At 41.6% G+C, this 26,712-nt stretch overlaps 1 protein-coding gene and 1 non-coding gene across 2 annotated transcripts in view; both read left to right on the forward strand.

The window, feature by feature from the left end:
* Positions 1-26,712, forward strand: part of Armcx4 (armadillo repeat containing X-linked 4) — a 78,681-nt gene that overhangs the window by 39,838 nt on the left and 12,131 nt on the right. The window lies entirely within an intron of this gene.
* Positions 3,964-4,109, forward strand: LOC127675909 (small nucleolar RNA SNORA48). The gene has a single exon (XR_007975588.1). It is a non-coding gene; the product is annotated as a small nucleolar RNA SNORA48 (small nucleolar RNA).

The following is a 26,712-nucleotide window of genomic DNA, read 5'->3' on the forward strand; positions in this document are numbered from 1 at the left end:
TGACTTCTGGATCATCAAAGGAAAGGAAATTAGTTGACCTACATTCATTTCTTGGGTGTTGAGGGTTCCTTATTGAGGCCACACTGTGTTCTGCTGTTAGAACGAACCACCCAGAAGTAGTAGAAACTTCTTTATGGACTAGCCTCCTATCCCTGGCCACTGCCAGCTTCTCAGTTCCTCTTTGTATACAGCCAAGGTGGGTAAACAGTTTGTGGTCACCCCTCCCAAATTGTATTATAGAACATTCTAGTCCCTTAGGTCTAGTAGACCTTATTTTTCAATTGCTAACTGGCCATGCTGCTAGTGGCTTACGGAATTCATTCCAAGAGAAAGCCTTCACTTTTTGTCTGCAATCTGAACAGCTTGATAATTCTTCTATTTGATCATCCTTCTATTATCTTCATATCAGAGGCTTGGTGTAATGGTCTCCCTCTCCTCCCTTGGCTTTTCCTCCTTCCTCACGCTCTCCTGCTGTCCATCCCCATTCCCCTCCTTGTTGGTTTAGTCTCATGGGAGAGCAGATTTTCCTGGAAAGAATGCAATTTCAACCATCATCTCCCAAGTACCATTCCTCTGTAAGGCATTCTAACCCATGATTTCCCAGAGTAGTATCTCCGAAGCAAGCGTGGCTGCAATTACATAAACACAGAGGAACTCTACGTCCTAATAAGGGACTCCAGAGTTTTCCCAAGGAGCATTCAACGCTCTTGAACACATGGATCCAGGCTATGTTTACAGCCTCATCTCCCATGTGTTCTGTGCTTTTGGAAAACTGCATATTGTCCTGATTCCTTAAGGATCTCCTATGTTTTGTGTGTGCCTCTTTAGCAGGCTGGGATGCAATGGACAGATTTTAACACTTTGTACGTACGCGATGACAGTATGCACTTGATGAACTCTTTAAAGGAGTATTATCACCATCTCTTTAAAAGATCTAGAAATGGGGTGTCAGGAAGTCTATAGACCTATTTTCGTCTTTGGGAAAGACACTGGGCTTATAGAATGAAGAGACCAGATGAGTGCTTGGTAGTGACCATAGTGGAATTAGTTTGTTTGTTTTTTTTTTTTTTTTTATAACAATGGGGAATGGATGAGGAACTCTCTTAATATGTGCACTATTATTTTATTCTTTCCTTGAGATTTAAATGATACACTTCATAGAACTGTTAAGAAATACACAATAACAGAATCCATCAATTAGATCAGCCTACCCCTTCCTGAGATTTGCTGACACCCACATAGTGTAGAGTGAATTAAAACAGGTCAAGATAAGGCAATTGTTTTTAAGGTTCCATCTTACTTCTGTGGCACCTCCAGGCTCAGCCTCCAAATGCTAGCATTACAGGCATGGGCTACCATGTCTGGACTGACTTTTAAAATGCTATCAAAAGTTCACGAGTTACAAATATGTACCTTGATAACTGTTTCCAAAGCAAACACATTTGTCTGCCTAGAAACCAAATTAGCAAAGAAAACATTCCTAGTGTCCTATGCCCTACATTGATGTCTTCTTCCCCAGCCAGGTGCAGTCATAGTTGGGACTTATAAAAACCTAGATGAGTTTTGTCTATTATTTGAATTTTATCTAAATAGAATCATCCAGAGAGTATTCCTTTGTGTCTGCCTTTTCCCCACTCTCCATTATCACTTCATTTATCATCCATCTGGTTGCATGAGAATGTAAATTATTCACTATTATTGCTATATAGTGATTTATTGCCTAAATATAATGGGGAATAGAAAATTCTCATCATTGGTAAAAATAATAAGACAAAATTAGTGAGAATATAAAAATTTTTGACTAACATAATTCATCATGTTAATATAACTAATGAATACACAAGTCTCCACTCTAAAAGTAGATAGTTTACTTTCTCATTAGAAATGAAAAAAGAATCTACAAAATTGACTACACAAAGGTTGTAAAGCATCTGAACAAACTGCAAAGATGAAAACCGTGCAGAGTATAGTCTCTGACCATTATGAAATGAAGTTAGAAGTGGTACAAAAAACTGGAAGTCACTGTATGCTTTCAAATTAAGAACTATATTTCTATTTCATCTTATTTTTATGGTATGAGTGTTTTGTCTATGTGTATGTTTGTATGCATGCTAGATACCTGGAGAAGGCATAAGAGTGCAATGGACCCCCTGGGACTGGAGTAACAGTTATCAGCCAACATGTGGGTGCGAGGAACCAAACCCAAGTTCTCTGGAAGAGTAGTATATGTTCTTAACCTCTGAGCCCCCAAGAAATATATTTCTAAATAGCTTGCTGTTCAGAGGAGAAATAAAAAGCAGATATTTGAAAAGATTTTGAGCCGAGTGATAATTGAAATCATGATATAAGCAAATTTGTTGGATATGAAATCCAAGTAGGCCTTTTGGGGGGGGGGCATAAAATTGACAAGCTGATTCTAAAATAGCCTCGAATACCAAAAGCATTTAGGGAAAGAACAAAATTGAAAAATTCACGGTATCTGATACTTAGTGTAAAGCACAGATATCAAGAATGTGGTTTGGAGTAGATGGGTACAGATGAATGCGCCATAATAGGGAGTGCAGAATTAGATCCACACACATCTGGCCAACTGATTTTAAATAAAACATCAAGATAACAGCAGAGGAAGAAAAAAAGTCTTTTCAACAAATGTTGGCAGAACAAACAATTGGACAGAGATATGGAGATGAATGAACCTTGATTCATAGCTTCTATGAAAAATAACTGAAATGTATCACCAATTTATATGTAAGAGCTTGAATGACAAAATATATAGAAGTGATAAAAAATCATTTTGATCTTTTGTTAGGACCCAAACAATCCAAACCATGAAAAACCAATAAATTGGACTTATCAAAATTAAAATCTTCTTCTCAAGACACTGTTAAGAAAATGAAAAGCAAAACCATAGCCCCGGGTAAGGTATTTGCAAAGCAACAAAGTCAGTGAAGGACCTATATTCACAATGTATAAATGACTTGGGACTGGAGTGAGCTGCTATAGCAGTTGCCAACCATGCCCAAAGCCCTGCTTTAGCCCTCAGCACTGTGCAAACTAGGTGTGCTGACTTATATCTGTAAGCCTAGAACAAAGAGTTGGAGGCAGGAGGGTCAGAAATTATTTTCCTAATAAACACAAGGAGGATGATGTCAACCTGGGCTACTTGAGACCCAGTCTCAAAAAAAAAAAGAAGACAAAACCAAGTGCAGAATAAGACTGGATAAAGCAAAACTCTCATATAATTCTGATGGAAATATAAAATGGTACAGACACATTAAAAATAGCTTTTAAAATAGGATTAAATGTGTCTTTTTAAATGCCTAACAAGCTAAATCTTAAGTGTTTATACAATACAAATAAAGACATGGATTAACAGAAAGACTTGTATGCAAATCTGCATAACAGCTTTGTTTGGAATGGGGTAAACCTGGAAAAGATCCAAGTGTCCATCAACTGCTGAATGAATGGGCACATTTTACTATCTATACAAATGAAATAAGGAAGTACTAATATCTTCACCCAATCCATAGTATGAATGAAACTCAAAGGCATTATATTGAGTGAAACTTGGGTGGTTATAAACAACCAGCATATTTATACATTTTGAAAGAGGCAAAATTTGTAGCAGTAGTTTCCATGTTGAAGAGAGACGTGGGGCACAAGAGAATGTTGTAGGGGTGATTAAATTATTGTTTACTATGATTGTGGTAGTAGCTACATGATCATATACAGTTGTCAATATTTGTAGAATTTAGGTGTGGAGAGAATGCCTATAATCCCAGCACAAAGGAGGCTGTGGTTGGAATATTACCAGCTGAGTCTTTGGGCTACATGAAACTGCTTTTTAAAACCAGAAACAAAAGATCCCAAACTACAAATCATGTATACAAAACAAAAGCTCATAGAACTTTACTGCTAAGACAATAAATAAATAAATAAATAAATAAGCAAACAGAACTCCCCCCTCCCGGAAATGGGCCAAGAGACACCTTGTTGCTGCTGGCGTTGTTCTTGTATCAGTCAGGGACAGAGCAGGTGGCAGTCCTTTGTTCATCCTAGCTTGAGGCCTGTCCTGGTGTCCAAAGCTGTCTGATGCCTAGGACACAGAAAAATCAAATCAAATCAAATCAAATCCAGGGAGCGCAGGGCAGGGGGAGGAAGACAGATATCTGCAGTTCACCATGCCACATGGTGCGGTTGGGGAAAGACCCTTTACCCCATAGGGCCTCAGACACACAGAGTCCCCCATCTATCACCATGCAGTGCAGTGAAGAAGGAAGAAGACAGCTGCAGACCGCCATGCCACTCACAGACCTGCCTATGAGAGCTCAGCACAGGCAGAACATAGACAGGCACCCTGGGGCCTGAGCACAGGCAGACCATAGATAGACCTGCACTCTGAGGCCTCCCAGCCACATGCGCAACCTGCAACAGGAGCCACCACAGTGTCCAAGTGTGTGGTAGACAGATGGGAGAGAAAGAAGTGGAGCAGCTTGAGTATTCTGAAGAGAGATGGAACTGGAGACTCAGGGTGGAGAGGAGGAGACTGTTGTGAGTGGACAAACGCACCACGTGGGGCCATAGTGATGTCCTAGCCCGAGCTGCTGCTGAGGGCCATGTCTGTGCCTTGGCTGTGCAGCAGTAGGGATTCATGTCGATGCCTGTGGCGTATGTTACCACTATAGAACATGGGGATGTCCCTGGGTGGGGCAGCAGCTAGGGACCATGTAGATAGCTAGGGGCTGTGCAGAACTGGCCCCACTCCTCGCAGGCTCTGGAGAGCTGGCCCCAGTTCTCAACGGCAGCAATAACGCTATAGGTAGAACAGACCCCAAGCCTCGCCCAGGCAGCACAGTGGACTGGTGGGTGGTGGTAGTGTGTGTGTATCTGTGTGTGTGCGTGATGGTCTTGAGGACGTGAGTGTGGAAGAGCTGAGTCTGGCAGTGGGCAAAGCTGCCCGCAGGATCATGAGTGAGAGAGAGCTGGCCCAAGACCTTGCCTGGACAGTATAGCAGAGCTGACCCTGCTGGTCCAGATGCAGGTGAGGCTGCTCCAAGGCTGTGAGCATGGGAGAGCTGGCCCCAGCACTCCTCTGCCATGAAGTAACTTGGGTTGGGGGCAGAGATGCCTTCTGGCTCCTTGTCCCTTAACTGGAGGCAGTCGGCAGAGCTGACCTGGTCATAAGAACAGGTCAACTGGCCCTGCCGCTCACTGGCTGCAGTACTAGAGAGTGTGAGCCCTGCACCCTTCCTGGGCAGCACAGTAGAACTGGCTCTTGTAGAAGGGGCACAGGTAGGGTACCCTTGAGGGCAAGAGTGCAGGAGATCTTGTTTCCCCCCCCCCCCCCCCCGCTGCTGTGAGGTTGTGTGAGTGGGGAGGTGGCGTCTTCCCTACCTCACCACCTGCAGTGGTTGGAAGAGTTGACCCTGAGGATGGTGATAGCAGGAGAGGTAGCTGTGCCCCAGTCACTGACTACCGCACTCCAGACAATAAGCTCTGCACTTTGCCTGGGCAGCACAGTGGAACCAGCCCTAATGGCAAAGTCACAGGTGAGCCAGCCCCGACAGAGGGAGAGCAGGAGAGCCGTCCCAGCCCCTCCAAGGCTGCAGCGTTTGGGAGAGTGGGCCCCACGCCTTGACTGGGCAGCACAGTGGAGCTGGCTCTGGAGGCATGGGGACAGGTAAGCTTGCCCCAAAGGCATGAGAGCAGGAAAACTGGCCCCGCCTTCTGCTGATTGCAGCAGTGGGTGTCCTAGCCAGCACAGTGATGGAGAGCTCACCATGGCGATTCTGATAAGGGAGAGCTGGTGGGCTGACTAGCTAGCAGGGCTCTGAGTTGGCCCACCCCCAAACCCATATAATCTGCAAACAATTGGTATGCATGAAAGGGTCAGCCCTGCAGTATCAAAGCTGCAGGATCTCCCGTGATACAGGGCAACAACAGGATAACGGGGCGGAGTCCCAGTGAGGATTCAATATAAGATGGTGTCACAGGAACCAGAGATCTCGAGTCAGACCAATGACTCATTACAATGAACATGCAAGATGTGGCTGGAGGTTATACTGTGGGATGCACTGACGTACTACAGCTTCCACGATGAGACAATTTTCTATGCTTTCTTTTTGGTTGTGTGCGTGCACACACACTTGTTATTTGGGGGGGGGTGGATTGCAAGAGGAAAGGTTGGATATGAGGGGACAAGGAAATGAGCAGGACTGGGGTGTATGATGTGAAACTCACAAAGAATCAATAAGTTTTTTAAAAGATAAAAAAATGAATTTTAAGGCTTGTGAAAACTCTCTCTCAATAAACCCAATTTAGAAACAACAGTAGCTGGGAATAAGCTATCAAATCATCTATCTGTCTCAGGAGGCTGGAAAGAGATGGCTCAGCAGCTAAGAACATGTGTTCTTAGAGAAGCCCTGGGTTCTGTCCCAGGATCTGTGTGGTTTATAACTGCCTATAAGGCCAGTTGTAGAGGATTCAACACTCTCTTGACCTCCATGGACCATCCATGCGTTTGGATCATGTTCATGCTTTCAGGTAAGACAGGAATCTAACTGGTAAAGAAACTAGGAAAACCCTGCTAAATCACCATGTGTTGAGTTGTTGATGGTTATGATGGCTTTTCTTGGTTGTTGTACTGGCTGGTTTTGTGTGTCAACTTGACACAGGCTGGAGTTATCACAGAGAAAGGAGTTTCAGTTGGGGAAGTGCCTCCATGAGATCCAGCTGTGGGGCATTTTCTCAATTAGTGATCAAGTGGGGAGGGCCCCTTGTGGGTGGTTCCACCTTTGGGCTGGTGCTCTTGGGTTCTATAAGAGAGCAGGCTGAGCAAGCCAGGGGAAGCAAGCCAGTAAGAAACATCCCTCCATGGCCTCTGCATCAGCCCCTGCTTCCTGACCTGCTTGAGTTCCAGTCCTGACTTCCTTTAGTGATGAACTGCAGCATGGAAGTGTAAGCTGAATAAACCCTTTCCTCCCCAACTTGCTTCTTGGTCATGATGTTTGTGCAGGAATAGAAACCCTGAGTAAGACAGTTGTCAACTTGAGTTAATAACCTGGAATTAACTAAAACCCAAATGATTTGGCACACCTGTGACAGATTATTTTCTTCATGAAGTCATTTGAAGGGGGATAACCCATTTCTAATTAGGATCTTTGAAGTAGGACAATCCACCTTTAATCAGGACCATACCTTCAGCTGGAAGCCTATACAAAAGATATGGAAAAAGGAAGCTCTCCCTCCCTCCCTCCTTCCCTCCCTTCCTTACTCCCTCCCTTTCTCCCTCTCTCCCTCTCTCTCCCACCCCCTCTCTCCTTGCTTTTGCTCTGCTAGCAAGTGAATTCCTTCTCTGGAATTTTGAGCCCACTTCTTCAGGGTTCCTGTCTATACTGAAGACAATCTGAGAACCCAGCCTTGTGGCCTGGAAAACTACTAGATTCTCGGTTCTTCTATTGGTAGACAGCCATTGTTGGATTAATTGGACCACAGCCTGTAATCCATTCCAATCACACACACACACACACACACACACACACACACACACACTGCATTCCATTAAAGAACCCAAACACGGCAGTATAATTCCTCTTTTGTGAAGTTATGGGCCTCCCTCTTAAGGAGCACCTGATGCCTTTAAACATTAGATGTCCTTGTCCGAATCATTTCATTGAGGGGTATCGCAAACTGGTAACTGTTGAATCTGATCATTCTAGTATTCTTATTAGTCAACACTCTTTTAAATGAGAAGGAAGTTTCCACCTTACTACCTCAGGGATTTGGCTCACCTGAAATATGACTCCAGCTGGGAAAACACAGAACCGCTTGATGAATCTCCTTTAATGAAGCTAATTTCTCCCGAGAATATACTGCTTTGGCATTGTTCGGTCACACTTTCTCTCTGTTCAGCAGTTTTAGAAAACAGATAAAAATTCTCTCCCATGCCAAACTATGGTTTTTGGTGCTATTTTTCTTTGAGACAGTGTCTTTCTAAATAGCCCAGGCTGTCCCAGGACTTACTGTATAGACCAGGATAGCCTCAAGCTCAGAAACCCATCACCCTCTGCCTCTGAAGTGCTGACATTAAAAACATGAAACATCGTGCCAAGCACTGAGTATTATTTTCAAAATTGCTTTGGGTGTGGTACTGGCACCAGAACAGACATGCAAACCATGAAACAAAATAGAAAATCCATACCTGAGTATATGTGACTATAGCCACCTAATATTTGACAAGATGTCAAAACATACTCTAGAGAAAAGATAGATGAAATAAAAACAACTAGGAAATGCTTCAAGATTTTTATTGTTCCTAGCAATCAGGGAAATGCACATTAAAACAACTTTGAGATTTCTTCTTACCCAAGTCAGAATAGCTGATTAATAAAACAAACAAACAACAAACAAACAATGCTGGCCAGGTTCTGTAGAAAATAAAAGCCTCATTTGCAGGTGGTGGAATTGCAAAGTGGTCCAACTGATCTGGAAATCAGTGTGGAGAATTCTCAAAATACTAAAAGTTAATCTACCATATGACCCAGCTATATCACTCCTTGGCATATTCTCAAAGGAATAAATGATCCTGTTTATCTTAGGGTTTCTATTCCTGCACAAACATCATGACCAAGAAGCAAGTTGGGGAGGAAAGGGTTTATTCAGCTTATACTTCCACGTTGCAGTTCATCACCAAAGGAAGTCAGGACTGGAACTCAAGCAGGTCAGGAAACAGGAGCTGATGCAGAGGCCATGGAGGGATGTTCCTTATTGGCTTGCTTCCCCTGGCTTACTCAGCCTGCTCTTATAGAACCCAAGACTATCAGCCCAGGGATGGCACCACCCACAAGGTGCCCTTCCCCCTTGATCACTAATTGAGAAAATGCCCCACAGCTGGATCTCATGGAGGCACTTCCCCAACTGAAGCTCCTTTCTCTGTTATAACACCACCCTGTGTCAAGTTGACACACAAAACCAGCCAGTACACTGTCTAAACTTTAAATTACTTATAATTCCTAATAGCACTGTAAATGCTATATAGATAGTTATGCTGTATTGTTTAGAGAAGAAAATAAATCTTAAAAAAGAATTAGGTCTGAGCGAGGGTGGCCGGAACAAGCGGGGGGGGGGGGGAGGTGTTGCAGGGGGGTAGAATTAAATAAAACTGAACAGATAAATAAGCAATAAAGAACGTTCTTCCAAAAATGGAGATTGGAGGTGTGAAAGGAAATGAGCTCTCAGAGTCTCTCGGCCCTGCCTCCCCAGCCCCATGGAAGTTTACCAGATGCCGCTGCTGCTGCTCCTGCGTTCCAGCCTGTGTCCTCAGATGTGTCATCATCGGTGGGCAGCTCCCACCAGCAGGAATCTGCAGGTGGAACGGAAGAAGTGTTGCTAGTGCATCTCAATGGCAGTCTCCCTGGACTCCAAGACTGGTGGGGCACTTGAGCTCAGCCTGGGAGCTGTGGATGACACCTGATTTCTCTTGAGGAAAGCTTTTCCAACTTGCAAGGAGTCAAAAATGTTCTCATTATATAAACCATTTCTAGACCAGAGAATAAAATCCCAGTTAATTTATTGCAGATGATACCCACAATGGAAACGTTTAGTATGACCGAAAGAAAAGTATAAACTGATTTCATCAGTGAATATCTGCCAAACTATGAAATCAAATATTAGAAAATTAAAGTATAATGGGGTACTAAAAATTATCATATGAGATTTATATAGGTAATTCAAGTGTGGTAAAAGTATAATATACATTTTTTTTTGGATTTTTTTTTTCTTTTTTCTTTTCTGAGACAGGGTTTCTCTGTGTAGCCCTGGCTGTCCTGGAACTCACTCTGTAGACCAGGATGGCCTCGAACTCAGAAATCCACCTGCCTCTGCCTCCCAGAGTGCTGGGATTACAGGCGTGTGCCACCACCATCCAGCTATAATATACATTTAAAAATATGAGCACACAGTATGTTCCACGAAATTATTTGTTGGAATTAAGCATCCATTCTTTTGTTTTGGGGTCCATTCTTTTAAAAAATATTACATTTATTTATTTTAGTATATGTGTGTGCATGTATGTATGTATACATTTGGAAGTCAAAAGGCAATTGGGTCAAGCCATTTCCCTCCACCATGTGATCCCAGGTCTTAAACCCAGGTCATCAGGATTGGCAGAAAACACATTTACCATCTAAGTTATCTTGCCAGTATTGAGTGAGATCTCCTAACATTCCTGGAACAGAGAAAAAAATTTAAGTTGGCAAATGATTTGCATAGGAGATATACAGAAACACAATTGAGGATGAACTATTTGAAGCACTCCCTGAGAAGGCTAGGCAGACTCCATGACAGGCTACAAATTGGCAGTTAAGGAGACTAGGCCTAAATCTGTTTCCAAGAACTGGGCAGTTCCAGCCACTCCAGGCCTCAGAAGCTGCCCTGCCACCTGGCCTGAGGCAGGGCAACTTCTGAGGCAAGGACAATGGGTCAGGAGCAGTTCCCAGACCCCACCTCCAGCAAGTTTCCAGCCCTCAAACCCCAGTAATGGAATGTCCATAGGGATGGACCCAACAGATTAACATAGAGGTCACCCTACCCTAGAATTCCCTAATGTGTTTAAATCAGGTCTGTCAGTACACTTGTTTGTCTCTCTATTCTGGTAATGGGGTACCCCAGCATGCTGGATTTCTGCAGAACAAAACACGCTTTGCATTTACATATTATTTGAGTCCGGGGTATCATGAATCATGGACCCATACATTTAAGACCTTGTCCCGGGAATCACTGAAGTACCTACCCCTGACCCAAATAGTGGGATGTTTTTCCAATTGGTAAGTCCAGGCACCAGTTGTTTTTTTTTGTCTTGTACATATCTGTGTTTCTGTTTCAGGTTTAAATCTGTTTTGGGTTTAATCTGGACGCTGAAAGGGACAAAGCAGACTCATATTTTGTCACCTGGCATGGGACAATGGAGGACACTCCTGATCCCCCATCAGAACCTGGAGAACTTGCTAGTTCTTATTTGGATTCTGAATGACAGTGGGGTCTATGGGCTTCCTATGAGCAGGAGGAAGACTGTTTGCTTTTGTTTTCCCATAGTCCTTCTGTGTCTATGTTTGTGCCTTTTCTTCTCTTGTACAAATTTTTCTTTGATACCTAGGACGGGACAGGCAGAAAGCACCCAACTGAGCTTGGTCCTGAACCATTTTAAAGATTTTCCCACAATCACAGCAGTCTCGGGTCTGGTTGTTCATCCCTGCAAACCATCTTTTGCAGGAATGAATGGCCCACCTATAAAGCAGGATGGCCTGAGGAGAGAACTTTCCATCTCCCCATCATTGACAGGGTGAAGGTTTAGTTTATGAGGCCTTGGGCCACCCAGACCAAATGCTATGGGTCTCACCGCTTCCTACCCTTCTTCCTCTAAAGGAGGGTCAGCCTCGGCCACCTGCCTTGCTCCCCTTTCTACTCCTGAGGAGGATCTCTGTCCCCCTCCTTATGTTCCTGCTCCTGCCAACCTTTATAGGTGTAGGGAGCAATCCTCGACTCCTCTGACTCCCCCTACTTCACTTGGAGCCCACATCATATTTGGGCTGTACTGCAGAGGAGTGACTCTACTATGGCCTTAACCCTCCGGGCTACAGGGCCCCCAGATGCTCAGGGGAGACAGTTCATGATACATGTGTCATTTGCAAGTAATGATCTTTACAATTGAAAGTTGCAGAACTCATTTTTGGAAAGACCATCAGCTCTCACATATCTTCTAGATTCAATCATGGCTGACTCACCAGCCCACCTGGGATGACTGTCAGCAATTAGGGGGGATTATGCTAGCCTCCTGGAAATTGGTTCCAGGAGCAAATGGCCTGCCCACTCAAATTCAGGCTGATATCCATGCAGCCTTTCCCTTGACTCGACCAGACTCGGATTTTAACACTACTGAAGGTAAGGAGAAGCTCTGAGTCTACCACCATATTCTGATGGGGGGCCCCCAAGAGGCCACCAGTCAGCCCACTGATTTATCTAAGGTGAGCCAGGTGATGCAGGGACAGAATGAGAGTCCCAGAGAACATCTAGAAAGACTTTTTGAAGCCTACAGGACCTACACTGCTTTTGACCCAGAAGCCAGAGAGTACCAGTCAGCTGTGAACATGGATTTTTGCTAACCGAACTGCCCCTGACATCCTTTGGTAGCTTCAGCTACTGAGTGACTTTGCTGCCTGCCCCTGGTACCAAAAGCCAGCTTCTATTTGCCTTTGAATGGAAAGACTTGGAGAGAGGCTTCAAGGGAAAACTGACTTGAACACCCCTGCCTCAAGGATTCAAAATCTCACCCACCACCTTTGTGGAGGCACTGCATAAGGACTTGGGTGAGTACCAGCAGGCCCACCCCCAAAAAACTGTGCTGCAGTATCTATTGTGGGCCTCTTATTTAGCTATTGAGTGTCTGCTAAGAAGGCCCAGCTTTGTCAACTTGAGATCACCTATCTGGGGTACATATTCAACCAGGGGTTGGGGTGGGGGACGGGTGGCAAATGCATGCTGTAGGTTGCCCAGAAGCAATCATCCTTAGCATCCCAGTCCCATCAACTCAAAGGCAATTTCTGGGATCTGCTGGGTTCCATGAAGAGAATGGATCCCTGAGATGGACATGGCTTTTAAGACTCTAGGAAGAGCCTTATTGGAGGTGCTTGCCTTGGGCCTCCTGGACATTTACAAATATTTCCACCTGTATGTGGATCAGAGAAAGGGGATAGGAAAGGGGGTACTCACCCAAATCTTGGGACCATGGAAAAGACTTGTTTATTTATCTAAGAAGCTGGGCCTGATGGCCCAAGGATGGCTAGCTTGCCTTAGGATCATAGCCCTGCTAGTCAAGGATGCTGACAAAATAACCACAGGGCAGGAATTTGTTATCCATCACTCCCATTCTATTGAGGGGACCCCCAAGGATCCAACCAGCTAGTGACCATCCAATGTCAGATTGCTGCTGCACTTTCAGGGTTTACTTTTGAATCCTCCTGGCATAAGAAATAATCCATCATCTGCCCTAAACCCAGTCACCCTGCTACCTGACCCATCCTTAGACATGTAGTATGATCGCTCTGTAGTTGTGGGGCACATCCAGAATATCAGGCCAGACTTGACTGACATATCCTGGCCAGACACAGAATGTATCTACTTTACAGATGGGAGCAGCTTCACTCAGAGTGGAATCAGGTATGCAGAGGCTGCTGTAATTGGACTTGGACTCTGTTATTTGGGCAGCTGTTTTGCTGCTGGGAATTTTAGCCCAGAAAGCTGAACTAAAGGCTCTAATCCAGGCTTTAAAGCTGGCAAAAGGAGCCATAGCTAACATTTACACTGGTAGCAGATGGGATTATTGATTGTGGAAGGAAAAACCATCAAAAATAAGGAAGCAATACTTGCTTTATTGGAGGCATTATAGATTCCTCTCAAAGTGGCCATAATTCATTACCCCAGGCATAAGAAAGGGACATCAGAAAGCCGGGTGGTGGTGGCACACGCCTTTAATCCCAGCACTCTGGGAGACAGAGGCAGGCAGATTTCTGAGTTCGAGGCCAGCCTGGTCTACAGAGTGAGTTCCAGGACAGCCAGGGCTACACAGAGAAACCCTGTCTCAAAGAAAAAAAAAGTGACATCAGAAATAGCCGGAGGGAACAGACCAGCTGATAAAGCCAAAAGGGAAGTCGCCCAAGCTTCCACTACTGGCATCCTGGTAGCTTTGCTGTCCACTGTGCTTCCAACCATTCCTGAATACACTGTGGAAGACAAACAACATCGTGTGAAATGCCAAGGAGTTTACAGAAGAGATGGATTGTTGCTGACCTTTGACAGCTGCACCACCCTACCTAAGGAGTTTGCTAAGCCACTCATCCGTCAGATTCATCAAGCCTCACACCTGGTCATCAAAAAACTGAAAGAATTGCTGTGAGGGACAAGGGACAAAATATTTGACTTGGTTGATCAGATAATCTCAGACTGTACCACATGCCAGGCTATAACCCCCTCAGACCCCAATCTAGGAACCACAATCAGGTTCCAGGGGCTAGTTGTGAAATAGACTACACAGAAATAAAACCAGGAACATATGGATGCAAGTATCAGCTAGTGTTTATAGATACCTTTTCAGGATGGGTAGAAGCCTACCCTACAAAGGAGAATGCTAATATAGTGGCAAAGAAGCTTCTGGAAGACATTATACCCAGATATGGTTTGCATCCCCTGCTTGGGTCTAACAATGGACCAGCATTTATTTCTGAGATAAATCAATCTCCAGCACAGGTTCTGGGGACCAAATGGAAATTACATTGGGCATACATATCCCAGAGTTCAGGGCAAGTAGAGAGGATGACTCAGGCCCTGAGTGGTAGTTTCACTAACCCGCTCTTTGTTCCCAATAGGTCACACTTGCACACATGCCCAAGAGCTATCTGGACTCTCGAATGAAAGAACACACACGCACACACACACACACACACACACACACACACACCAGTTAATTTTAAATATGCTTTCAATACATTTCCCTCCAGTACTCCTGGCTCAATACCTTTTAAATTTGTTTTACATCTGCCACCCTATTACCTTCTGGGCAGCCCCTCCCATAGGGCAGCTTTCCCTACATTTTGGATGGATTTTCTTCTGCAGATCTAAATCTGATCTGTTTCCCTCTGACATGTGGCAATCTCCCTCCTTTCTCTCTCCCAGTTCCTAGCCCTCTCGAATCTAAAGGTCCTGCCTCAGTCTACCTGCCCAGCCATAGGCCATTGGTTCATTATTGATTGATCAAAAACCAATTGGGGACAAGGACCTTTAGCATGTGGACATGCAGATTCCAGATTTGGGGGACTGAATTAATTTAAAACATTAGAACCAATCCCAACGGGCCTTGGCTAAATTAATCCATTAAACTGGCAGTGACTGGGTGTCTCTCCTTCCTTATGCCTTATATAGGGCTAGGAGGACCCCCTATACTTTAGGTCCCCCCACCTTTTTTGAGATCCTATATGGGAGGCCCCCTCCCATGCTGCCTAACCTCCAGTCTGATATCTTAGCTGAATATGACCAACATAAGTTTTTAAAATCCTTGGAAGCCCTAAACAGGGTTCAGAAGCAGCTTTGGCCTGCCATCTGCCAGGTTTATGAATCTGCTTTTAACCATAACCCCCATTGCTTTGATCCAGGTGATGAAGTCTGGATTAAGAGACATAACCACATAACTCTGAAACCTCAATGAAAAGGGCCTCACACTGTGATCGTGACCATGCCTATGGCTGTTAAGGTAGACATGATCAGGACTTGGATACGTCACTCCCACATTAAGCCTGCCAGTAGAGATGAACCAGTAGTTGTGATCCCAGCGGAGGAGACTTCCAGGCAAACTGCCACAGGAAGGATGGAAGGTCACACTACATTTGTTGACCTGCTGAAACTGCTACTCCTGTGCCCCTGATACTGTTTGCTTGCTGCTTATGGTTTGCTGCACCAGCCACTACCTGGTACCCCCAGGGGCCGATGCAACAACCTTGTCATCAAGTTCACAGTGGCTGGCAAGAAGTCTGATTGGATAGCCTCTCCTCTCTCCCTAGACTTAACACTGAACTGTTGGTTACCTAACAGGCACTGCATTAGAAATAAGGAACCCTCAGCCCTTTCCCGCCTATGCTTGGTGGGCTTGCACCTAGGGGCTTACTCCATACATTTATGGCCTGGTTGTAAGTACTTCTGAGGATTTTATGTTCTGTACAGCTTGCACCCAGGGTGACTTATTACTCTGAAGAGGATGTCTTCAAACAGTTAGCACCTCCAAACAATCAAGTAAAAAAGGGTAGCCATTTCCCCAGTGCTACTAAGTTCTCTCCTTGACATAGGGCTGGCTGGAGCTGCTAGCGTAGACACCTCAGAAACATTTCAAGGATTTGAGATGGCCCATTACTAAAAGGAAAGAATGAAATGGTTAGGTTGACTCCATGAAAGGTTTTAAATTGGCAGTTGAGGAGACAAGGCCTAAATCGCTGTTTCTAAGAACTATGCAGTTCCAGGCAAGTCCAGGCCTCAGAAGCTGCTTTGACCACCTGGCCTGAGGCAAGGACAATGGATCCCAGCAGCAGTTTCCAGACTTCCTCAGCTACTTCCTCAACAACAGTTTCCAGATCTCCCCAGCAAGTTTCCAGCCCCACACCCCAGTAATGGAATGTCCATCTAGATGGACCCAACAGATTAACATAGAGGTCACTTACCCCAGAATTCCCTAATGTGTTTTAAATCAGGCCTGTGAGTATACTTGTTTGTCTGTCTATTGTGGTAATGGGGAAACCCCATAATGCTGGACTTCTGCAGAGTAAAACACTCTGCATTTACTTGCTATTTGAGTCCAGGGTGTCATTCTTGAGGGAGTCATAATCAGGATTTAGATTGATTATAAGGATGTCTATAATCACCTTTACTATTTGACATTTTTCTAGAGGTTTTGGTTCATGCAGTGAGCTAAAGTAATAAAAGAACAGTATGAAATATGTAAAAAGCTATCTGTGACTCCAAGAATATGAATAAAATAAAAATAAAATATCAAAAAGGCAAAGTACTACAGTGTCATTGATAAACAATATGATTAATGTCTCTTAAAAATTTAGAGTCAGGAGACAAACTTTCAATTTTTGTATTTTAGACAGTGCCTACTGTATCCCAGGCTCGTTGCAAACTCACTAGTTAGTAGGAAAAAAACCTTGAACACCTAATCCTTCTGCCTCTGCCCTTAAAAGCTGGGATTAAACGAATGTACCAACATGCTTGAAAAACTTTTAGAACTAATGAAAAATATTTGTGTGGCTTGCTACTACATCACAATTTAGAAAGCTTAGCATATACCAGTGATACACAATTAGAAAATACACTAAAAGAAGCTTTTGTATTAGAATAGAGGAAAGAGGCCACCTCTGAGAACCTCTCCTTTTATTTAAAACAAAAAGGCTGGGCTGGGGTGGGGGAGGGGGAAACTCAACAACATCAATAAAGCCCTAGGACAGAACAAAACACCCCAGGAGTGGAGTGGAGGTCAGCAGCTAAGAAACAAAGAACATCCTGCTGGCATTCTTAAAAAGGCTCAACTCAGAAACAGAAAGGATCCAGAGTGGAGGGTCTGAACTTTGCTCTGCTTCTCAGAAGCTCTGGATTTAATTTAACAGGTAAAAGAGTAAAAGACAAAGAATCCAAGGAAGAAGAAAATACCCCAAAGAGCAGATGGACTGTCCAGCATGTGCTGAGCTATTGAGCAATTTGAAATGAATGTGGACTTAAAAACAAGAGCTAAGAGACAAGATGTGGAAACCACAGAATTAAGTGACTAGTAAGAACCAGACTGAAAAACACCTTTACAGAAGCAACAAATGACCCAGCACTGCTTAAACACAGAAAAAAAAGCTTCAGAAATAATAAATCATAAGCAACATACAATGTAAGTATGTGACTAGAAATTGAGTTATGAGCAGGTAAAGGCTGAAAATAATCGCATTGATTGGACATGAAAAACATGAAAGAAATTAAAAGAAACAATCTACTATAGATACACATCTACTATGGATGTGTATATCTACTATATACACATCCATAAACACAGGCACATGCATATACAATCAGTCCATAGCCAGGACCCTCCTACAGATGTTCACATCTGTGGGGCCATATGCCTCATATAAGATATGTTATTTTCATATAACCTGCACACATCATTCATTTAGATTTATTTGTTGCATTTTTGTCACCACGAATTCATGCATAGAATTTCTTTTAAAATTATTTTGTTTGTGTTTATGGCACAGTGTGTATATAAGAAGTCAGAGGATAACTTTGAATATAGTGAGCTACAGTTTACACAAAGTATATGGCACAGAATGTTCAGGTTGAAGAGTTTTTTGTGTGTGTTAGGAGGATGGGCAGAGGATGTCATTACAAGCATGTTGCAATCACAGGACAATTTTGTGCAGTCAGTTATCTCCTTCCACTTTTATGAAGGGTCTGAAAATGGAACTCAGGTCACCAGGTTGTCATGGCAACTGCCTTTCCTCACTAAACCACCTCATCAGACTTCATGCATTGATTCTTATTTTATGCAATCAGTTGCATTCCATTATTACAATTACTTATTTTATAATGTTTCTATTCTTAATATCATCTACTTTAAATTGTATCTCATTATTTATAATATAAAATATAAAGTAAACTTCACAGATATAGTTGTTAGATGATAATGGCAAGAAAAATCTGTACTGTTTTGTGTGGATACATTTAAAACATTTATTTTTATTATTTTTTAATTATGTGTGTGTGTGTGTGTGTGTGTGTGAGAGAGAGAGAGAGAGCGAGAGAGAGAGAGAGAGAGAGAGTTATCAAAGGCTAAAGGTGCCAGACCTCCCTATATAAGTTGGAGTTACAAAGGTTGTGAGCAGTCCAATGTAGATTTGGGGAACTAAACTCAGTTCTTCTAGAAAAGGACTACATGTTCTTAACTACTGAACCATCTCTTCAGCCCCTAGATATAATTTTTTAATAGATGTTTTCTATCTGAAGGTGATTGAATACACAGATATGAAATGAATGCACATGGAGAGCTGATTATATATCAACATTAAAAAAGGAAGATTGAAATGTTTTGCCTTAAATCCTTCAATCCCAGAATTCAAGAAGTAGAGGCAGGTGGGTGGGTCTTAGTGATTTTGAAGCCAGCCTGTTAATACAATATTGAATTTCAGGCTAGCTAGGACTAATAGTGAGACCCTGTCTTAAAAATCCAAACTAAAATAAAATATAATGCGAGCACATATTGTGTTCCTAGGAAGTTTGATTTGTGCTTGAGAATTTAGTTATTTCATATTGTTAGATTCCAAGAGATATTGTATCTTTTTCCTGGTATTACATTACATTGTATTTCCTTTTCAGAATAAGCCAGAATCATCTTTTTTAAAAAGTAAAATTATTTTCCTAAAGAACAAAAGAAGAAGACAGGATACAAAAATTGTCATATTTCACAATCTTATAAACTTAAAATATCTGGGATTATTGCTAAATAAGAAATGTGTCAAATCTATATGAAGAATACCATATAATTTCCCTGAGGGAAACAAAAGAGGCTGTGAATAAATTTTAGGCAAACACTCTATTGCTGAGACACGTTTCCAGTTTCATGAATAAATTTTAGAAATACTGCATGACCATGGATCAAAATAGCTTGTTACTAAGATTTCAAGTATTCCCCAAGCTAATCAACAAATTCACTGAAATCACTTGGGCTATTAGTACTTTGAATTCCTTATAAATTCTGAATATTAACCCTTTGTTAGATGTATAATTTGAAAATATTTTCTGACATCCTCAATGCATTGTCTTTTCACTGTGTTGATAGTTCTTTGTTATATAGTAGCTTTTTAGGCAGCACAATCCCATTTGATTTATTTTTGCTTTTCTTTTTGGTGATTTTTAAGATCTTGTTTAAAACAGTCCTTGACCAGAATAATGTCATATAATATCCTCCTTGGCCTATTCTCTTCTAACAATTTCATAATTTCAGCCTTTACATTTAAAGAGCTAATCAATCTCAGATTTTTTTCATTCTTTTTTTGTATGGTTCATGCTTTTCTTTTATTAAACAATTTTTTCCTTGTCCTGTGACCTTGATATTTTTTGTTAAGAAATTCATTACTGTAAATACATAGGCTTGTTTTTCAACTCGTCAGTCTGATCCATTAGTCTACCTTTCTATTTTAATGCAAATTCTATGCTATTTTGCTTACTATATGTATGCAGAAAATTGTTTTGAACGTAGTGTGATGTTACTAGCTTTGTTCTTTCTGCGCAGGATTATTTTAGCAATTAGGAGTCTGTGATGGCTATTCTTGGTTATCAACTGAACTACATGTGGAATTAAGTAAAACCCAAGTTGCTGGTACACTGGTGAGGAATTTTTTTTCCTAATTAAATTATCTGTAGTCGGCGAGTCCCACTTTTAACTTATATTTTTGGGGGTGGGAAGATATACCTGCAACCTGAGCCCCAGCTTCTGATAGCAGCCCATATAAAGGACGCTGAAGAAGGAAGCTTGTTCTCTTTGTCTGCTTTCTCTCTCCTTGCTAGCAAGTCCATTCTTTCACTGTTTTTAGTGCTTAATTCTTTGGGATTTCGGTGTATACTGAAGATCAGCTGATACTCCCAGCCTCATGGGCTGAGCAACTACTGGATTCTGTTGGAAAACATCCATTGTTGTACTAGCTGTACCACAGTCTGTAAGCTTTTTAATAAATTTCTATCTATCTATCTATCTATCTATCTATCTATCTATCTATCTATCTATCTATTTATCTATAATCCTGTACCTCTGAAGAACCCCGATTAAGATGCAGATAGTTTCTGTAAGGCAAAGGACACTGTTAAAAGGACAAAATGGCAACCACCAAATTGGGAAAGGATATTCACCAACCCTACATCTGATACAGGGCTAATATCCAATATATACAAAGAACTCAAGAAGTTAGACCCCAGGGAACCAAATAACCCTATTAAAAATGGGGTACAGATCTAAACAAAGAATTTTCACCTGAAGAAATTCGGATGGCCGAGGGGCACCTTAAGAAGTGCTCAACATCATTAGTCATTAGGGAAATGCAGATCAAACCAACCCTGAGGTGTCGCCTTACACCAGTCAGAATGGCTAAGGTCAAAAACTCAGGAGACAGCAGGTGTTGGCAAGGATGTGGAGAAAGAGGAACACTCCTCCACTGCTGGTGGGGCTGTAAGATGGTACAACCACTTTGGAAATCAGTCTGGAGGTTCCTCAGAAAACTGGACATGACACTTCCAGAGGACCCTGCTATACCTCTCCTGGGCATATACCCAAAGGATTACCCGGCATGCAATAAAGACATATGCTCCATTATGTTCATAGCAGCCTTATTTATAATAGCCAGAAGCTGGAAAGAACCCAGATGCCCCTCAAAGGAGGAATGGATACAGAAAATGTGGTATATTTACACAATGGAATACTACTCAGCAATTAGAAACAATGAATTCACAAACTTTTTAGGCAAATGGTTTGATCTGGAAAATATCATCCTAAGTGAGGTAACCCAATCACAAAAGAATACACATGGAATGCAATCTCTGATAAGTGGATATTAATTAGCCCAGAAGCCCTGAATACCCAAGGCACAAATCACATAACAAATGACTCCCATGAAGAAGTATGGAGAAGGTCCTGATCCTGGAAAGGATTGATCTAGCATTGGAGGGGAATATACGGACAGAGAAAAAGGAGGGAGGTGATTGGAGAAGGGATGGTGAGAAGGTTTATGGGACATATGGGGAGGGGGGATCCGGGAAGGGGAAATCATTTGGAATGTAAACAAAGAATATAGAAAATAAAAATATAAAAAAAAGATGCAGATTAAAGCCCAAACCTCAATTAAATATAACCTGATCTCAGAATAGTATGATGGCTAATTGTATCTTCAGTATTCAAAGTTTCAGGGCTAATTAATATCCACTTATCAATGATTGCATTCCATGTGTATTCTTTTGTGAAGGAAATACCTTGCTTAGGATATTTTCCAGTTCCAACCATTTGCCTAAAAAATTCATGAATTCATTGTTTTTGATTGCTGAATAGTATTCCATTGTGTATATATACCACATTTTCTGTATCCATTCCTCCATTGAGGGATATCTGGGTTCTTTCCAGCTTCTGGCTATTATAAATAAGGCTGCTATGAACATAGTGGAGCATGTGTCCTTATTGCATGCCAGGGAATCCTTTGGGTATATGCCCAGGAGAGGTATTGCAGGTTCCTCCGGAAGTGTCATTTCCAGTTTTCTTAGGAACTGCCAGACTGATTTCCATAGTGGTTCTACCATCTTACAATCCCACCAGCAGATTCCCATGAAGAAGGAAAAAGAGGGCCCTAATCCTGGAAAGGCTTGATCCAGCATTGTAGGGGAGTACCAGGACAGAGAAAGGGGAGGGGGAAAGATAGGAGAATTGATAGAGGGAAGAGGACTTATGGGACATATGGGGAGGGGGGACCTGGGAAAGGGGAAAGCTTTTGGAATGTAAACAAAGAATATAGAAAATAAAAATATTAAAAAAGAAATGTAAATAAAGCAAATATTTAATTAAGAAAAAGAATAGTATGATGGCTAATAATTGTTTTCCAACTTTGATTACATGTGCAATCAACTCAAATCTAATTTGAACAGTTCTATTAGGGATTGTATTGATTAGATTATTTGATGTGGGAAGACTCACCACACCTTCTAGTGGCAGCCCATGTAAAATGACATGTTGCTTTTCGTCTGCTTGCTGTCTGCAGATCAGGATATAAATCTCTCAGCTGCTGCTTCAGCTCCATGCCTTCCTGCTTGCTGCCAGGCAATTCTCCACCTTGATGATAATGGACTAGCAACTCTTACAAAAGAAACCATTTAATTAGGGGCTCTGCTTAGAGTTTTAGAGGGTTAGTGTAAACTTGTATATTATTTTGGAAAACACTATGCATGAAGGGCCCTCAAAGATCTAAAAATATATCAATCACTTATACAAGGTGGGCTATTATAGGAATATTTTTATCTTTCTGCTAAAATTTTTTAAGATTTATTTATTTTATGTGTGTGTATGAGTGTTTTGTCTGTAAATATGTATGTGTACTATTTGCATGTCTGATACCTGAGGAGGTGGGAAGAAGACATATGATTCTCTAGAACTCAGTCTGGGTCCTCTTCAAGAGCAATATGTGCTCTTAATGACTAAGCCATCTCTCCAGTCCTATATGTATGTATATATAAATACATATATATATATATATATGTATTTATGTTGAGGTGTGGTCTGAGGTGTGGTCTGAGGGATGAGGAGGTCCCCATGTAGACCAAGTGATGCTATGTGATCTTGCCCCCCAAGTTATCCCTTACTGGTCAATAAAGACACCTGTAGCTGGGTAGAAGACATATGTAGGTGAGGTTTCAGTTCCTGGGCTTGGGGTCTGAGGCAGGACCAGCAAAAGAGAGAGAGAAGGTGGAGTAAGGAGAAGATGCCATAGGGTAAATGAATCATGAAAACATGGTCAATTGGAGTAAGAGTGGCCCAGGCAGAACATAGCAAGTTATAACTCAGGGTAATTAATAGGTAAGTATATACTAATAACTTAGAGGGTAGATATCTGTCCATCTCTAGCGTTTTAAAGGCTTATCATAAATATAAAGGTTTTGTGTCTTTTATCTAGAAACTATATGATCTAAGGTAGGGTAGAAACCCCAGTTGTTCTACTACAACATATTTATTTATTTATTTATTTATTTATTTATTTATTTATTTATTTATTTGAGATAGGGTTTCTCTGTGTAGCCCTGGCTGTCCTGGAACTCACTCTGTAGACCAGGCTGGCCTTGAACTCACAGAGATCTGCCTGCCTCTGCCTCCCAACTGCTGGGATGAAAGACATGTGCCATGGCTGCTTAGCTCCCTACATTTATTTTTTATGTATATGTATGTGTGTGTGTGTACGTATGTATATATGTATGTATGTATGTATATATGTATGTATGTATGTATGTATGTGTTTATGTATGTATGTATGAATGTATATATGTATGTATGTATGAATGTATGTATGTATGTATGAATGTATGTATATATATATGTATGTATGTATGTATGTATATATGAATGTATGTATGTATGTATGTATGTATGTTGGTGTGAGGATGCCTTGACACATTTGTAGAAATCAAATGACAGCTTGCAGGAGTTGTTTTTCTCTATTACTATGTGGGTTCCAACAGCAGAATTCAAGTCAGCAGACTTTGCATTGAATGCCTTTACCTAAGCCATCTCATGGGCCCATCTTCCCCTATTTTGAAAGGTAAGAAACAGGATATGGGTTGAGACTGCATTAAAAATACCTGACTATCTGGAGTAATGACATTTCAATCAAGATACTATTTGTAGGGCAGGAGAGATGGCTCAGCAGTACAGAACAGTGGCAGATCTTCCAGAGGACCCAAGTTCAATTCCTAGTGCCCACATGGCAGCTCACAACTGTCTCAATCCAGATCCATGTGATCTGACACTTTTACATAGACATACACATAAGCAGAACACTAATACACATGCAACAAAACAAACCATTTTACAAGTTGCTACTTCCCTTGTTTTGTCCATATGTTGGAAATAATTTTATGCACGGTATACTGAATTTCTTTTCTTTCTTTCTTTCTTTCTTTCTTTCTTTCTTTCTTTCTTTCTTTCTTTCTTTCTTTCTTTCTTTCTTTCTTTCTTTCTTTCTTTCTTTCTTTCTTTCTTTCTCTCTTTGGTTTTTTGAATTTGGTTTTTTTGAGACAGGGTTTCTCTGTATAGCCCTGGCTGTCCTGGAACTCACTCTGTAGACCAAGCTGGCCTCGAACTCAGAAATCTGCCTGCCTCTGCCTCCCAGAGTGCCGGCATTACAGGCTTGCACCACCACCACCCGGCGTATACTGAATTTCTAAAAAAGATTCTTTTTAAGTAAGGGAAGGAGGCTGGAGAGGTGGCTTTCAGTATGTAGGAGTATTGGCTGCTCAATTCCCATCACCCGCATGATGATTCACAACCACATTTAACTCCAGTCTCAGGGGCTCCAGTTCCCTCTTCTGGTTTCCACCAGGACCAGGCATGCACAAGGAGCACAGTCATGCAGACAAAACTCAACCATATGCATAAAACAAACAAACAAGTAAATAAATAAAATTTAGGGTATAAAAGAGAAGCTGGCAAAAAATAGAATTACCTTATGATACAAAATTCCAACTATTTGGTGTATGTATAGTCTGCATCCCCCCTCAATGAAAATAGTATATAATAGAGCCTACCTCTATGTTTGTTGCAGAACTACTCCTAATATTGAAGATATGAAATCAAGCTAAACACCCAGCAATGGATATATAGATAAAAATGTGATAAGCACATGCCATACAATATTATTCAGTGATTGAAAGGATCTTGTCAGTTGTGATAATATGGATGAACCTTAGAAAACAGTGTTGTAATTAAAATACACTAGGCATCTAAAGAAAAACACTACATGTTTTCATGTAGTTGAGAAACTCTAAAGCTGAATTCATAGAAGTTGAGAGTAAAATAATGTTTACCAGAGGCTGAAGAGCAAATAGATGATAGGGTTGGTCAAGAAAGACAGAGGTTGGTTAAGTGGTACAATGTTACATATAGGACTCTGGTATGCTTTCACAGTAGAGGAACCATAGGTAACAATAAAGCATTGTGTATTTCAAATAGGTATAAGAGAAGACTTCCTCTTTGATTTATCAAGGAAGCTTTCTTTGATGAATGTTTAAGGTGGTGACTGTACTAATTATCTATGCTGGGTGTTGTAGCTCATACCTTTAGTCTTAGAGCTTGGGAGGCAAAGGAGATCCTGTGAGTTTGAGGTCAGCCAGAGGCACATGGTAAGACTCTGTCTCAAAAACAAACAAACAAACAAAAAAAAGCAGAACATTTGAGGATTTTTCTTTCCAGATATCCCAACTAGCTAGGGATTTATAGTACTTATACGGTAGGAAGAGATACACATATATCAGTGAAACACAGATTCCAGTGAAACAGATCTGACCACAAATGATGATTTCACATGTAATGCATCATCTTTGTAAGTTAGTTGGGGAGGGAGGATAATGGACTACTTTTGTGAATGATGCTGAGGTGATGTGGGTGAACATAGAAGGATATGAGTAGCATTTTCAGACAGGAGAGGTGAAGGACAGTGGCTAATAAATGTGGATTGAGCATGCCTTGTAAATCCAGATCAGGAAGTTGAGGCTGAGGAGGCATGAATTTGAGGCTACCTTGACATACATAGTAGTAGGAGCTTATATAAAAGAGTAGAACATAGAGCTAGGAATAGTAGTACAATCTGTAATTCCAACATTTGGAGGGCTGAGGCAGGAGGATTGATGAGTTTGTGGTTAGCATGGCCTAAAGAGTGAGATCCTGTCTCAAGAGAAATAATAAAAGAAAACAAATAAGGGAAAATTATTTATGTGTACTTATAGAAAATAAACAGTAAATAATAGAATTAGTCCAATTGTCCTCTCAGGATACAAGACTTAACTCTTTTAAAAAAGTCATTCACAATGTAAATATCTTTCAAAAGTTCTTAATCTCTCCCCTATTGATACTTAAAAAAAAGCATTTATTTATTTTTATGATAATTGATTGGTATTTTACCTGCATATATGTCTGTGTAAGGGTGTCAGATCCCCAAGAACCAGAGTTACTGACAGTTAGAACCTGCTATGTAGGTGCTGGGGATTGAACCCAGGTCCTCTTGAAGAGCAGCCAATGCTCTTAACCACTGAGCCATCTCTCCAGCCCCTAATACTTTTTAAACTTGTGTGTCTTTGTGGAGGCATGCCAGGTGCATAAGCATGCCCTCATAGGTCAGAGGTGGGTAGCGTGTCTCCTGGACTTGTGAGCTACATGATGTGGGTGCTGGAAACCAAACTCAGGAGCTCTGGGAGAGCAGTAAGTGCTCTTAACTGCAGAGCCATCTCTCTAGCCTGTTACAACATTTTAAAAACCCTTTAATAGTACTTCAAGAAATATCATAATTGGGTGTGGCAGTATATATGTCATTCTCTAAGGGTATGTTTAACTAAATAAAA

The sequence above is a fragment of the Apodemus sylvaticus genome, chromosome X, assembly GCF_947179515.1.
Source record: "Apodemus sylvaticus chromosome X, mApoSyl1.1, whole genome shotgun sequence".
Lineage (NCBI taxonomy): Eukaryota > Metazoa > Chordata > Mammalia > Rodentia > Muridae > Apodemus > Apodemus sylvaticus.